Raw genomic sequence first — 16,761 nt, 5'->3', positions numbered from 1 at the left:
CTTTCCCTTCACCCTGTCTCCCTCTGCTGGTCGTGTTAGGTTACCTTTTCTCCCCCGCTTTCCCCCAGCTGTCCCTTGTCTCCTCTAACTACCCATTCACCCCGTTCCCCACCTGTTCCCTTTTTCCCTCTGATTAGGTCCCTATATCTCTCTCTGTTTCTGCTCCTGTCCTTGTCGGATTCTTGTTTGTTTGTGTCATTCATGCCTGAACCAGACTGTCATCATGTTTGCTGTAACCTTGTCCTGTCCTGTCAGAATCTGCCGGTCCATCTGAGCCTACCTATGTTTGGTAATTAAAGAAGCTCTGTTTAAGTTGATTCGCTTTTGGGTCCTCATTCACGCACCCCGTAACAGAAGAATCCGACCAAGAATGGACCCAGCGACTTCGGATCCTCTCCACTCAGCCGTCGAGATCCAGGGAGCGATGCTAGGCAGACACAAGCAGGAATTGTCTGCTGCTCGACATGCCGTTGAGACCCTGGCCACCCAAGTCTCCAACCTCACAGAACAGGTTCACCATCTCCGCCTCGATCCACCGGCCACTTCCAGGGCTTTCGAATCTCCGGAGCCCAGAATCAATAACCCGCCGTGTTACTCTGGGGAGCCCACTGAATGCCGCTCGTTCCTCACCCAGTGTGATATTGTGTTTTCTCTCCAGCCCAACACTTACTCCAGGAGCACTGCTCGTGTCGCCTACGTCATATCTCTCCTTATTGGACGGGCTCGTGAGTGGGGCACGGCAATCTGGGAGGCAAGGGCTGAGTGTATTAACCAGTATCAAGACTTTAAGGAGGAGATGATACGGGTTTTTGATCGATCTGTTTTTGGGGAGGAGGCTTCCAGGGCCCTGTCTTCCCTATGTCAAGGCAATCGATCCATAACAGACTACTCTATTGAGTTTCGCACTCTTGCTGTCTCCAGTGGCTGGAACGAGCCGGCCTTGCTCGCTCGTCTTCTGGAGGGTTTCCGCGCAGAGGTAAAGGATGAGATTCTCTCCCGGGAGGTTCCTTCCAGCGTGGATTCCTTGATTGAACTCGCTATTCGCATTGAGCGACGGGTTGATCTTCGTCACCGAGCTCGTGGAAAGGAGCTCGCGCTCTCCGTCGCCTCCCTCTCCGCATCACTACCATCTTCCTCTGCCGGCTCGGGTGCTGAGCCCATGCAGCTGGGAGGTATCCGCATCTCAACTAAGGAGAGGGAACGGAGAATCACCAACCGCCTCTGTCTCTATTGCGGTTCCGCTGGTCATTTTGTCACTTCATGTCCAGTAAAAGGCCAGAACTCGTCAGTAAGCGGAGGGCTACTGGTGAGCGCTACTACTCCTGTCTCTCCTTCAAGATCCTGCACTACCTTGTCGGTCCATCTACGCTGGACCGGTTCGTCAGCTTCCTGCAGTGCCTTAATAGACTCTGGGGCGGAGGGCTGTTTTATGGACGAGACCTGGGCTCGGGAACATGACATTCCTCTCAGACAGTTAAAGGAGCCCACGGCCTTGTTCGCCCTGGATGGTAGTCCTCTCCCCAGGATTCAGCGTGAGACGCTACCTTTAACCCTCACTGTTTCTGGTAATCATAGTGAAACCATTTCTTTTTTAATTTTTCGTTCACCTTTTACACCTGTTGTTTTGGGCCATCCCTGGCTAGTTTGTCATAATCCTTCCATTAATTGGTCTAGTAATTCTATCCTCTCCTGGAACGTCTCTTGTCATGTGAAATGTTTAATGTCTGCTATCCCTCCTGTTTCCTCTGTCTCTTCTTCACAGGAGGAGCCTGGTGATTTGACAGGGGTGCCGGAGGAATATCACGATCTGCGCACGGTGTTCAGTCGGTCCAGGGCCACCTCTCTTCCTCCACACCGGTCGTATGATTGTAGTATTGATCTCCTTCCGGGAACCACCCCCCCCCGGGGTAGACTATACTCTCTGTCGGCTCCCGAACGTAAGGCTCTCGAAGATTATTTGTCTGTAGCTCTTGACGCCGGTACCATAGTCCCCTCCTCCTCTCCCGCCGGAGCGGGGTTTTTTTTTGTCAAGAAGAAGGACGGGTCTCTGCGCCCCTGCATAGATTATCGAGGGCTGAATGACATAACAGTGAAGAATCGTTATCCGCTTCCTCTTATGTCTTCAGCCTTCGAGATCCTGCAGGGAGCCAGGTTTTTCACTAAGTTGGACCTTCGTAACGCTTACCATCTCGTGCGCATCAGGGAGGGGGACGAGTGGAAGACGGCGTTTAACACTCCGTTAGGGCACTTTGAATACCGGGTTCTTCCTTTCGGCCTCGCTAACGCTCCAGCTGTCTTTCAGGCATTAGTCAATGATGTCCTGAGAGACATGCTGAACATCTTTGTTTTCGTTTACCTTGACGATATCCTGATTTTTTCACCGTCACTCCAGATTCATGTTCAGCACGTTCGACGTGTCCTCCAGCGCCTTTTAGAGAATTGTCTTTTTGTGAAGGCTGAGAAGTGCACGTTTCATGCCTCCTCCGTCACATTTCTCGGTTCTGTTATTTCCGCTGAAGGCATTAAGATGGATCCCGCTAAGGTCCAAGCTGTCATTGATTGGCCCGTCCCTAAGTCACGCGTCGAGCTGCAGCGCTTTCTCGGCTTCGCGAACTTCTATCGTCGTTTCATCCGTAATTTCGGTCAGGTGGCAGCTCCTCTCACAGCCCTTACTTCTGTCAAGACGTGCTTTAAGTGGTCCGTTTCCGCCCAGGGAGCTTTTGATCTCCTCAAGAATCGTTTTACATCCGCTCCTATCCTTGTTACACCTGACGTCTCTAGACAGTTCGTTGTCGAGGTTGACGCGTCAGAGGTGGGAGTGGGAGCCATCCTTTCTCAGCGCTCCCTCTCTGACGACAAGGTCCACCCATGCGCGTATTTTTCTCATCGCCTGTCGCCGTCGGAACGTAACTATGATGTGGGTAACCGCGAACTGCTCGCCATCCGGTTAGCCCTAGGCGAATGGCGACAGTGGTTGGAGGGGGCGACCGTTCCTTTTGTCGTTTGGACTGACCATAGGAACCTTGAGTACATCCGTTCTGCCAAACGACTTAATGCGCGCCAGGCGCGTTGGGCGCTGTTTTTCGCTCGTTTCGAGTTCGTGATTTCTTATCGTCCGGGCTCTAAGAACACCAAGCCTGATGCTTTGTCTCGTCTCTTCAGTTCTTCAGTAGCCTCCACTGACCCCGAGGGGATTCTCCCTGAGGGGCGTGTTGTCGGGTTGACTGTCTGGGGAATTGAGAGGCAGGTAAAGCAAGCACTCTCTCAAACTCCGTCGCCGCGCGCTTGTCCTAGGAACCTTCTTTTCATTCCCGTTCCTACTCGTCTGGCCGTTCTTCAGTGGGCTCACTCTGCCAAGTTAGCCGGCCACCCTGGCGTTCGGGGTACGCTTGCTTCCATTCGCCAGCGTTTCTGGTGGCCCACCCGGGAGCATGACACGCGTCGTTTCGTGGCTGCTTGTTCGGTCTGCGCGCAGACTAAGTCCGGTAACTCTCCTCCTGCCGGCCGTCTCAGGCCGCTTCCTATTCCCTCTCGACCGTGGTCTCACATCGCCTTAGATTTTGTCACCGGACTGCCTTCGTCAGCGGGGAAGACTGTTATTCTTACGGTTGTCGATAGGTTCTCTAAGGCGGCTCATTTCATTCCCCTTGCTAAGCTTCCTTCTGCTAAAGAGACGGCACAAATCATCATCGAGAATGTTTTCAGAATTCATGGCCTTCCGTCAGACGTCGTTTCGGACAGAGGTCCGCAATTCACGTCTCAATTTTGGAGGGAGTTTTGCCGTTTGATTGGGGCTTCCGTCAGTCTCTCTTCCGGCTTTCACCCCCAGTCTAACGGTCAAGCAGAACGGGCCAATCAGACTATTGGTCGCATCTTACGCAGTCTTTCTTTTCGCAACCCTGCGTCTTGGTCAGAACAGCTCCCCTGGGCAGAATACGCCCACAACTCGCTTCCTTCGTCTGCGACCGGGCTATCTCCTTTTCAGAGTAGCCTCGGGTACCAGCCTCCGTTGTTCTCATCTCAGTTCGCCGAGTCCAGCGTCCCCTCCGCTCAGGCTTTTGTCCAACGTTGCGAGCGCACCTGGAAGAGGGTCAGGTCTGCACTTTGCCGTTATAGGGCGCAGACTGTGAGAGCTGCTAATAAGCGTAGAACGAAGAGCCCTAGATATTGTCGCGGTCAGAGAGTTTGGCTCTCCACTCAGAACCTTCCCCTTAAGACGGCTTCTCGCAAGTTGACCCCGCGGTTCATTGGTCCATTCCGTATCTCTCAGGTCATTAATCCTGTCGCAGTGCGACTTCTTCTCCCGCGATATCTTCGTCGCGTCCACCCGGTCTTCCATGTCTCCTGTGTTAAGCCCGTTCTTCGCGCCCCCGCTCGTCTTCCCCCCCCCCCCCCCCATCCTTGTCGAGGGCGCACCTATCTACAGGGTCCGTAAAATCTTGGACATGCGTCCTCGGGGCCGTGGTCATCAGTACCTAGTTGACTGGGAGGGGTACGGTCCTGAGGAGAGGAGTTGGGTTCCCTCTCGGGACGTGCTGGACCGTGCGCTGATTGATGATTTCCTCCGTTGCCGCCAGGTTTCCTCCTCGAGTGCGCCAGGAGGCGCTCGGTGAGTGGGGGGGTACTGTCATGTACTGTCATGTTGTCTTGTCTCTGTCCTTTCCCTTCACCCTGTCTCCCTCTGCTGGTCGTGTTAGGTTACCTTTTCTCCCCCGCTTTCCCCCAGCTGTCCCTTGTCTCCTCTAACTACCCATTCACCCCGTTCCCCACCTGTTCCCTTTTTCCCTCTGATTAGGTCCCTATATCTCTCTCTGTTTCTGCTCCTGTCCTTGTCGGATTCTTGTTTGTTTGTGTCATTCATGCCTGAACCAGACTGTCATCATGTTTGCTGTAACCTTGTCCTGTCCTGTCAGAATCTGCCGGTCCATCTGAGCCTACCTATGTTTGGTAATTAAAGAAGCTCTGTTTAAGTTGATTCGCTTTTGGGTCCTCATTCACGCACCCCGTAACAGGGTCTCAGTAATGTGTAGTTTTGGATTTGTCCCAAACATAACACTTTGTGGACAAAAAGTGAATTGCTTTACCACATTTTCTTCAGTATTACTTTAGTGCCTTGTTGTAAACAAGATGCATGTTTTGGAATATTTTTATTCTGTACAGGCTTCCTTCTTTTCACTCTGTAAATTAGGTTAGTATTGTGGAGTAACTACAATGTTGTTGATCCATCCTCAGTTTTCTCCTATCACAGCCATTAAACTCTCGAAATGTTTTAAAGTCACCATTGGCCTCATGGTGAAATCCCTGAGCGGTTTCCTTCCTCACCGGCAACTGAGTTAGTAAGGACGCCTGTATCTTTGCAGTGACTGGGTTTATTGATACACAATCCAAAGTGTTAATAACGTCACCATGCTCAAAGGGATATTCAATGTCTGCTTTTTTATTTTGACCCATATTCCAATATGTGCCCTTTTTTTGCGAGGCTTTGAAAAATCACCCTGGTCTTTGTGGTTGAATCTGTGTTTGAAATTCACTGCTAAACTAGGGTACCTTACATATAATTGAATGTGTGGGGTACAGAGATGAGGTAGTCATTCAAAAATCATGTTAAACACTATTATTTGTTAATTGACTTGCTAAGCACATTTTTACTCCTGAACTTGTTTAGGCTTGCTGTACAAAAGGGGTTGAATACTTATTGGCCAAAGCCATTTCAGCTTTTCATTTTTAATGAATTACTTTGACATGATATATTGTGTGTAGGCCACTGAGAGAAATCTCAATGTAATCCATTCAAAATTTTGAAAAACTCAAGGGTTGTGAATACTCTCTGAAGGCACTTCAAATGTCATTTTAAAAGTGAACCCAAACCTTTCTCTGTCCAGTTTCAACAGAAATTGTCCAATATGAACTGCACTATCTAGCTAGCTAGCTAGCTTAGCTCATCGTTAGCTTGGTTTGCTAGCTAGCTAGCTTAGTAAAACATGGTTGGCAATAGGCAACATTTTGGCTAGATAGCTGTATTGTACAGACATCATTTTCTGTTACAATTACCAAACGTTTGAATGAACAAATTATTTATGGAACCATAATGTGATGTAGGACAAGATTGGATGTTGCATGCAATTTCAATTGCATTTTAATTGCTTCGTGTATCAGCAAAGTTCCATGATATGATTTCACTTTCAACTTGCATCCGCACCAGAAATTGTGTCCAAATTGGCTTAACAGTTATCAAAATGCTGCATCGAAGCAGCTAAAGTAAGAAAAGTGTGTTTTGGATGTCTACCTTAAAAGTGGAAAGCGACAGGTTTAACCGTCCTTGTCTTGAACACACCTGCCTTATTATCACCCTTGACGCCAAGGGTGATAATAAGGCAGGTGTGTTCAAGACAAGGACGGTTAAACCTGTCGCTTTCCACTTTTAAGGTAGACATCCAAAACACACTTTTCTTACTTTACCATAACTACACATGCAGGTCACCATAACTACACATGCAGGTCACCATAACTACACATGCAGGCTTGACAACTTGTCCGTAAAATGCAGTTAACAGTAGAGATCACACCTGTAGCTAGATGTCATTGGGCTCCAATTTGATCCTCTAAACAGTGATTCGCAGCACTAAAAACATGACCAAATATCGTTTTGGTAATCACCCCAAGGTGCGTCTGCTCTGACCAACACAAACTTTGCACCAATATTTAGCTGAACAGTAAATGGGAGTGTTCGAAGCGAGTGGGCAAATTAGCCATTCCACATTCAATAATTAACAATAGGCAAAACTAGATACTTATTTGATCATAACAGGCACACCAATGGTCGGAGATATTCTTTAAAACATTGAATGACCAATGCTGCATATATCGATCGACTCTGCTCTCTGTGTCAATTACTAATGAAATCATGCAACTGTGCATGATAGGGTATCAAATGAAATAGGATAATGTATTAAACATTGTAGGCTATACTGTAGACTATCCTAAAAACTAGTGGCCCCTCCAGTGGACGGTCAAAATCATTACTTTAACTCAATGTTGTCAGGCTACCATATATTTTATACAGTAGAGCGGGCCATTTTTACAATGGCACTGTCACATTGGGAAAGCAGACAGTGGCATTGGTAATGAACAACTCTCCAAAGGTGTCATGTCATTCTAAGAATAGCCTACAAAAAAGTTTTTGCTAAGCCCTCCACCAGACATTTTTCCTACTGTTCCATTCATCCCGTCAAGACTGTCACGTTGGATTATTAGATCATTGGAACATGCACATCGCTGTCTTAACAGGTTCAAACAACCACATTTGTGAATCCATTCCACAATGATTATGCAAGGTATTTTTTATAGGGTGTCCACCCAGGCACAGGCTCATAGTGCAAGAAAATGCAATTTAGTTAGGAAATTTCATTTTCTTATAATATAAAATACATTTAACCCCAAAAATACGACCATCCAGTTTCTGAGTCACTCAGTGCGGTATTTCGGTAAGAAATCATCAACATTAGATCTACAGTGCCTTGCGAAAGTATTCGGCCCCCTTGAACTTTGCGACCTTTTGCCACATTTCAGGCTTCAAACATAAAGATATAAAACTGTATTTTTTTGTGAAGAATCAACAACAAGTGGAACACAATCATGAAGTGGAACGACATTTATTGGATATTTCAAACTTTTTTAACAAATCAAAAACTGAATAATTGGGCGTGCAAAATTATTCAGCCCCTTTACTTTCAGTGCAGCAAACTCTCTCCAGAAGTTCAGTGAGGATCTCTGAATGATCCAATGTTGACCTAAATGACTAATGATGATAAATACAATCCACCTGTGTGTAATCAAGTCTCCGTATAAATGCACCTGCACTGTGATAGTCTCAGAGGTCCGTTAAAAGCGCGGAGAGCATCATGAAGAACAAGGAACACACCAGCCAGGTCCGAGATACTGTTGTGAAGAAGTTTAAAGCCGGATTTGGATACAAAAAGATTTCCCAAGCTTTAAACATCCCAAGGAGCACTGTGCAAGCGATAATATTGAAATGGAAGGAGTATCAGACCACTGCAAATCTACCAAGACCTGGCCGTCCCTCTAAACTTTCAGCTCATACAAGGAGAAGACTGATCAGAGATGCAGCCAAGAGGCCCATGATCACTCTGGATGAACTGCAGAGATCTACAGCTGAGGTGGGAGACTCTGTCCATAGGACAACAATCAGTCGTATATTGCACAAATCTGGCCTTTATGGAAGAGTGGCAAGAAGAAAGCCATTTCTTAAAGATATCCATAAAAAGTGTTGTTTAAAGTTTGCCACAAGCCACCTGGGAGACACACCAAACATGTGGAAGAAGGTGCTCTGGTCAGATGAAACCAAAATGGAACTTTTTGGCAACAATGCAAAACGTTATGTTTGGCGTAAAAGCAACACAGCCCATCACCCTGACCACACCATCCCCACTGTCAAACATGGTGGTGGCAGCATCATGGTTTGGGCCTGCTTTTCTTCAGCAGGGACAGGGAAGATGGTTAAAATTGATGGGAAGATGGATGGAGCCAAATACAGGACCATTCTGGAAGAAAACCTGATGGAGTCTGCAAAAGACCTGAGACTGGGACGGAGATTTGTCTTCCAACAAGACAATGATCCAAAACATAAAGCAAAATCTACAATGGAATGGTTCAAAAATAAACATATCCAGGTGTTAGAATGGCCAAGTCAAAGTCCAGACCTGAATCCAATCGAGAATCTGTGGAAAGAACTGAAAACTGCTGTTCACAAATGCTCTCCATCCAACCTCACTGAGCTCGAGCTGTTTTGCAAGGAGGAATGGGAAAAAATGTCAGTCTCTCGATGTGCAAAACTGATAGAGACATACCCCAAGCGACTTACAGCTGTAATCGCAGCAAAAGGTGGCGCTACAAAGTATTAACTTAAGGGGGCTGAATAATTTTGCACACCCAATTTTTCTGTTTTTGATTTGTTAAAAAAGTTTGAAATATCCAATAAATGTCGTTCCACTTCATGATTGTGTCCCACTTGTTGTTGATTCTTCACAAAAAAATACAGTTTTATATCTTTATGTTTGAAGCCTGAAATGTGGCAAAAGGTCGCAAAGTTCAAGGGGGCCGAATACTTTCGCAAGGCACTGTAGATCTGTACATATACAGTAGGTAGGGGTAAAGTAGCAGCTGCGTAGGTGATGAGTCAAAAGAGTTAGAGCAAAAAAAGGTCAATGCAGATACTCCGGGTAGGTATTTGGTTAACTATTTAGCAGTCTGATGGCTTGGGGCTAGAAGCTGTTCAGGGTCTGTTGGTTCCAGATATGGTGCATCAGTACCGCTTTCCACTCGATAGCAGAGAGAACAGTCTAGGACTTGGGTGGCTGGACTCTTTGACAATTTTTTGCACCTTCCTCTGAAGGTATAGATGTACTGGATGGCTGGGAGTCAGGCCCCAGTGATGTACTGGGCTGCATGCACTAGCTGCTTGCAGTCGGATGCCATGCAGTTGCTATACCAAGCGATGATGCAGCCAGTCAAGATGCTCTCAATGGTGCAGTTGTAGAACTTTATGAGGATCTGAGGGCCCATGGAAATCTTTTCAGCCTTCTCAGGGTGAAAAGGGGTTGTCGTGCCTTCATCACGACTGTGTTGGTGTGTGTGGACCATGTTAATTCTTTAGTGATATGGACACAGAGGAACTTGGAGTTCTCGACCCGTACCACTACAGCTCCGTCTATGTGGATAGGGACGTGCTCGGCCCCCCTTTTCCTGTAGTCCACGATCAACTCCTTTCTCTTGCTGACATTGAGGGAGAGGTTGTTGTCCTGGCAACACACTGCCAGGTCACTGACCTCCTCCCTATAAGCTGTCTCTTTGTTGTCGGTGATCAGGCCTACCACCGTTGTGTCATCAGCAGTGGTGGAGCAAGTACCCAATTGTCATACTTGAGTAAAAATACAGATACCTTAATAGAAAGCTGTTCAAGTAAAAGTGAAAGTCAGCCAGTAAAATACTGCTTGAGTTAAATTCCAAAATGATTTGGTTTTAAATATAGTTAAGTATCAAAAGTAAATATAATTGCTAAAAATAAAAGTATAAATCATTTCAAATTCCTATTATTTAGCAAAGCAGACATCACAATTGTCTTGTTTTTAAAATGTTCTGATAGCCAGGGGCAACACTCAGACATTATTTACAAAAGATGCATTTGTGTTTACTGAGTCTGCCAGAACAGAGGCTGTAGGGATGACTACTTGTTCTCTTGATAAGTGCGTGAATTTGACTATTTTCCTGTCCTGCTAAGCATTCAAAGAGTACTTTGGTTGTCATGGAAAATGTATGGAGTTAAAATAACAATATTTTCTCTAGGAATGTAGTGAAGTAAAAGTTGTCAAAAATATAAACAGTAAAAGTACAGATACCCCCCAAAACTACTTAAGTAGTACTTTAAAGTATTTTTACTTAAGTATTTCACACCACTGGTCATCAGCAAACTGGTGTTGGAATCTTGTGTGGCTACGCAGTCGTGGGTGAACAGGGAGTACAGGAGGGGACTAAGCACGCACCTCTGAGGGGCACCTGTGTTGAGTGTCAGCGTGGCAGATGTGTTGTTGCCTACCCTCACCACCTGGGGGCAGTCCTTCAGAAAGTCAATGGTTCAGTTGCAAAGGCAGGTGTCAGTCCCAGGGTCCTGAGCTTAGTGATGAGCTTGGAGGGCACAATGGTGTTGAATTCTGAGCTGCAGTCAATGAACAGCATTCTCACATAGGTTTTCCTCTTGTCCAGGTGGGAGAGGGCAGTGTGGGGTTCAATAGAGAGTGCGTCATTTGTGGATCTGTTGGGACGGTATGTGAATTGGAGTGGGTCCAGGGTGTCTGGGATGATGGTGTTGATTTGAGCCATTACCAGCATTTCAAAGCATTTCAAGGCTATAGGTGTGAGTGCAAAGGGGCGAGTAATTCTTGGTAGTGTTAAACAAATCTACTTTGAAACAAAAGTATACACCTCACACACATGGTTATGGGCTTAAAAACGAAGACATCTGAAACATGTCAGGCATAGAGTTTACATTTATTAAATTCAGTTTGCATCCCAATTTTACACTAATCTTACACTACTACTCACCACTGAAATATAACAACACTGTTATGAAATTCTGAAAAATATTAATAACATTTGCTTTTGGCCATTGACTGCAGGAAAGTGCTACCTACACAGGTTATCTTGCCGTTCTTGGACACAGGGACTATGGTGGTCTGCTTGAAACAGATAGGTAATATACAGACTGGGTCAGAGAGAGGTTGAAGTTGTTAAGACACTTGCCGGCTGGTCAACGCAAGCTCTGAGTATGCGTCATGTTAATCCTTCTGGCCCCGCAGGCTTCTGAATGTTTATCTGTTTAAAGGTCTGACAACAACTACAGAGAGCGAGATCACACAGTCGTCCGGAACAGCTGGTGCCCTCATGTATGGTTCAGTGTTGAAGCGAGCATAGAAGGCATTTAGCTCGCCTAGTAGGCTTGCATCACTGGGTAGCTCACAGTTGTTTTCCCTTTATAATCCGGGATAGTTTTAGAGCCTGCGTAGTAGGATTCGATTTTAGTCCTGCATTGATGCTTTGCTTGTTTGATGGCTTGTCAGAAGACGTAACGGGATTTCTTATAAACATCTGGATTGAAAGCGGCAGCACTAGCCTTTAGCTTAGTGTGGATATTGCCTGTAATCAGTGGCTTCTGGTTGGGATATGTACGTACGGTCACTGTGGGGACGACGTCATCAATGCACTTATTAACGAAGTCGGTGGAAGGATAGAGTTATTGTCAGATTTGCCAAAGGAAGGGCGAGGGAGAGCCTTGCGTTTCTGTGTGTGGAGTAAAGGTAACCTATAGTTTTGTTGCCTCTAATGCACAGGTGACATGCTGGTTAAAATGATGTTAAATGGATTTCAGTTTCCTTGCATTAAAATCACCGGACACAAGAAGCACCGCCTCTGGATGTGCATTTTCTTGTTGGCTTATGGCCTTATACAGTTCGTTGAGTGATGTCTTTGTACCAGAATTGTTTTTTTAGTGGTAAATAGACAACTACGAAACGGTTATGCACAATAAACAGTAAACATACAGTACGATATTTGAATTTGAAATGGCCTCTGTATAGCAGTTCCACTGGGAAGCATTATTGAAAGGAGGAAAGATCCAGTTTTAACAAGCCTTTGTCTTCCCATGTGACTCAAAACAGACATCATAATTGTACTCACTGCCTGTGCACACAGATGTAAAAAGAAAGAAAGAAAGAAGAAAGAAAGAAAAAGAAAGAGAGGTTGTGTATGTGAACTAAAGAGAGAGCATGTTCAATTCTCATGCAGGAAGTGAAAAGAGACCTGATCCGTAGGGATCCCCGTTTCCCCTTTTTGCCTCATTTGCCCCCACTCTACTCTAGACTCCAGGGTAATGGAGGGAGGGAGGCCCGAGAAGAGCCTGGCACAGACTAGGAGTGTGTGTTCATTTCCTGTATTATGAAAGGAGCACTAGTTTTTCGCATGGACATGTGATCATGGACAGTGATCATGGACATGTGATCATGGACAGTGATCATGGACATGTGATTGTTATTCAGAGTTTACTGTGTGAGAAAGAGGACAGTGTCGTGTATCGGTTCTCAGGAAAAAAAACTATTCCATCGTGTGGACGTTTTTTTCCCCAATACATTTCTGGGAAACCTTTTCTTTCTCTTCGTCTCTATTCAGTTAATGTCCCGTGTCACCGATTATGCACAAATATATCAAGTTGAAAAATAAAGAATCAAACATCAAACTCATGCAAGAACCTAATACAGTGTGTCAGTGTTGTGTTGTGAAATGCACTGACACAGATGTGCTTTTCACTCTGTTTCAAATGTTCTATTTTCTGAAATTTCTCAATGAAAGTGGCCTAATCAAATTAAGGGTAATTTGGTAAGAAAATATGAAGCTATGTGGACATGATGTAACGAAATAATCCACAAAGATCAACTCCAACCCATTTAATGGTCAGAATGAAGAGTTTAGATGTTGTTGTGGTCTTGGTCAGTAAACCCCATGACCGTGGTCTTGGTCAGTAAACCCCATGACCGTGGTCTTGGTTATGAAACTTACGGTCTGACTGTCTGTCCTGCAGTAGTCTGTCCTGTCTGTCCTGCAGTAGTCTGTCCTGTCTGTCCTGCAGTAGTCTGTCCTGTCTGTCCTGCAGTAGTCTGTCCTGTCTGTCCTGCAGTAGTCTGTCCTGTCTGTCCTGCAGTAGTCTTGCTGGTAAGGGAGAAGCTCTTTTTGTCCATAAAATAGTGCTGCTTCTAATTAACTTATTAACATCTTTCTTGGTTTACTAATTTCTGTTTCTCCTCAACTCAAATTAATTTAAGCCTATGTGATCCTGACTCAGTTGTGCAGTTGATGACACACGTAGTGTGAAGTAGAGTGCTTCAATATAAAAGTTCTAAATTGAGAAGTGCATGCAATTACCAAACATAATTATTCACCTGAATGTCCGTTCAAAGATGAGAGCAGGATTTCCATGCAATTCCAAGCATTTTGTTTCAAACTAAGCACTTATACTTGGTCTCTCCGCACAAGGGCATTAAGTGTATGTGTCTAGATGACTACCCTATAGAGCTGGAGGTCTTGGACTACCTCATATGAAGATGTATTACTGGGCTGCACAACTGCATGGAGGACTATCAAAGCCACAAATGTAATACCGTATAATCTACAATATATTCACTACTTCAGGTCCAAGGCATTGAAGAAAAAAACGGACAATCCAATGATTCTCAATTCCATTTGTATTTGTAGTTTAAATTCATGAGGTGGAAAGAACCAATATCACCAGGAATAACCCCACCTTACCTCCAACGTTTGATAACATCTTTAAGTCGTGGTTCCAAAGTGGCATCATGAATTTTGAACATGTCTACTAGGATGGATCTCTAGTGTCATTCAATCAATTACAATCATTTTTTGTTTGTTTGTGACTGTCATATTGTTTTGGATCGATTTTTTGTCTTAGTGTTTTGTTCGTGGATCCCTCTGTGAGAATGAATGTATGTGGATCTGTGGTGTATATTGACACTGTGTGAGATTAAACTTAAAGTTCTGTAGAAAAACAATCAAAAACATATTGTCCCCCAAAAAAGTTATCTAGATATCTGATAGTTATATAGTTATCTGATAGAGTGAGTGTTTCTATGAGTATTTTCTGAGTCGGTCCTTCGTCACTGATTCTCATGGGTCTCTGTCGTAACAGAGGTTTGGCTCCACAGAGAGTTCCTCCGCTGTGGGAACTGGATGGTGTGTGGAGAAACAGAGAACAGTCTCTGAAGAGTTACACTGTATGAGAAACTACCTTAACTGGGAGACTCTCACTCACTTTTCTTCTGCCTCTCCTTCTTCCCTTCCCTTCCTCTCTCACTCTCTTTCTCTCTCTCCATCACATCTTTCTTTTCCCATCTCGCTTCCATATCTCTCTCTTCCATCTCTCTCTCTCTCTCCCTATTTTTCTCTCCTAGATATCTGTCTCCCCCCTCTCTCACTCTGTCCCTCTTTGTCATTGAGTTAATCATGGTCCTCAGTGTGAGAAGGGATACATCACGACTCTCGCCAGAACCCTAGGCCCTTACCGTTCTTGGTCGATCTGTGGGAACCTTGATTTTGGACGGCAGCCGCTTTTCCCACCACCAGTCCAGTTAGAAAATAGGCCCGGTCGTACTAAGCACCCAAATCAAACTGGTTCTAGCCCGCTTGCCACTTCTCACGACTTCTGGGAGTAGAGGTCAGCAGCTCCAGAATAAGCTCTAATGGGTTTTGAATGCAGGTACCGCTGTGTCCGCTGCAGCATGGGATATTGAGTTCATGAGAAATGAGAGGGCTTTAATGATGTACTCTTTCCAAAAAAAGAGAAACAACATTTCTCCCTACTTTTCCCAGTTTATATCTATTTATAAATAGTGTTTCTCTTCTCTAACTGAGAAACAGTCTTGTTTGTGTTGTATTACTGTCAACTAGCTGATGAGCTGATGATGAGCTGATGATGAGTTTGAACAGAGTGGAAAAAGGAGATGTGGAAAAAACGTAAATACTGCAAAGGCAGGATGAAACCATGTACTACAAGGTCATGTCGGTTTTACGAAACATATGAATGTAATGTCTGTATTAACTGACGTTCCCAATGGCTTAGATTGTTTTTGTGCACGCCTGCATTTTGTTGTTTGCGTACCGGTGTGTTTGATTGCTTACTGAAGAATACATCTCCCACTCTCCTCATACTGTAAGACCATTCATCAAGCCATCTTCGACTTCCATCACATCCATTAAACTTTGAGTGTGTTTCCCGTCTTCCCGGAGAGCTACAGTTTTAGGAAGAGGGCAGCAAAAAAAACTCTTCTTGTATGTCTACGACAAAGCCAAACCCAGATGGGAGTTCCTCTGGTCCCCACATGTGAAGCACAGAGTCAATCTCACAGAGTGTGTGAATACAGCTGGAAAATTCCCCAGAGCTCTGGCTAATTGAAAGCTTATCGTCTTCTCTTTGTATTTTCTGAGCCGTGGGGGAGCGGTGTGGAAGGACACTGGCTCTGTGATGAGACTAAAGGAAATGGATGGTAATGTTTAAGACAGCACAGATCTGTCATACACTGTGAAGTGGAGCTCAGGTTCTCTGTGTGAGAATCCAACCGGTGTGAGATCTGTCAGCGGGGATTCTGAGTGTGTGTGTGTAGAGATGCTTTGAGTGTTCTGAGTTAATTGAATGCAGTGTGTCTCATGCCTGCGTGTGTGCGTCCTGAGGCTTTGTTGCCTTGCCAAGACTGACCCCACAGAAGGCCCGATGCTGAGACTCATGAAGGAGAGAATAGAAGAGGAGAAGAAAGGAGATGAGAGGGTAGGTGGGCAGGAGAGGAAAGAGGTAAAAAGGAATAGAGAGAAAGTAGCATAGGAGGGAGGGAGAAAGGAACGATGGAGTGGGGGAAGCAACAAACCTTTTCATGGAATCTCAACAGGTGGGATTAGTTTAAGAGTGAGGGATTGTGGGTATTGTATTTCAGGTTAACCACTGAACTCATTTGATATCAGACCACCCTACGAGAGAGAGATCTCAAGTGTTTAATCCTGTGGGCAGACCTCAAATGAGCTAAATAGATGCCATCAGCAATGCATAAATTAACACCCAATATTACAGTGGAAAACAATGCTGACATTCCTAATTTTTGCTCTTTTGTTTTTTAACAAGTGACAACTTGCTGATGTGTTTTGCGCGGAGGATGCCAGGGTGGTATCGGATTCCTGGGACGTGCTCTATTTATGCCTTGGGTACAGCCGTGTTGACAGATGTGGCGTTTTGCGAGGCACTGAGAAGTGTGGGTAATTTGCCATTGAGTGGCATACTGATGGGAGACTGGGGGATAATGAAGAGGGAAGGCTTGGGTAACCACCACTTAGAGAGAGAGAGATATAGAGAGATATATAGAGATTGTAGGGACATGGTACACAGTCTATGGTATTTACGGCTCTGAGCCTAAGAGAGTATTGGATGAGAATGGAATTTGCTGGAACGGAATAAATTGGAATGGAGTGGGTTTGATTGAACATTTGTTCCCTTATACTGTACCCATTAGTCTGCTGAGGTGATCCTGTTTGTATTTCTAGAGGTGAATTATAGCATGTGCCTACTTGTTTACATTCTTCACTTTCAATACCTTCTCTCTTGCTAATCATAGAGGTATTTACAATTGAGACTTTTCA

This window comes from Oncorhynchus mykiss, chromosome 19, assembly GCF_013265735.2.
Source record: "Oncorhynchus mykiss isolate Arlee chromosome 19, USDA_OmykA_1.1, whole genome shotgun sequence".
NCBI lineage: Eukaryota > Metazoa > Chordata > Actinopteri > Salmoniformes > Salmonidae > Oncorhynchus > Oncorhynchus mykiss.
Note: the sequence above shows the minus strand (reverse complement) of the source record.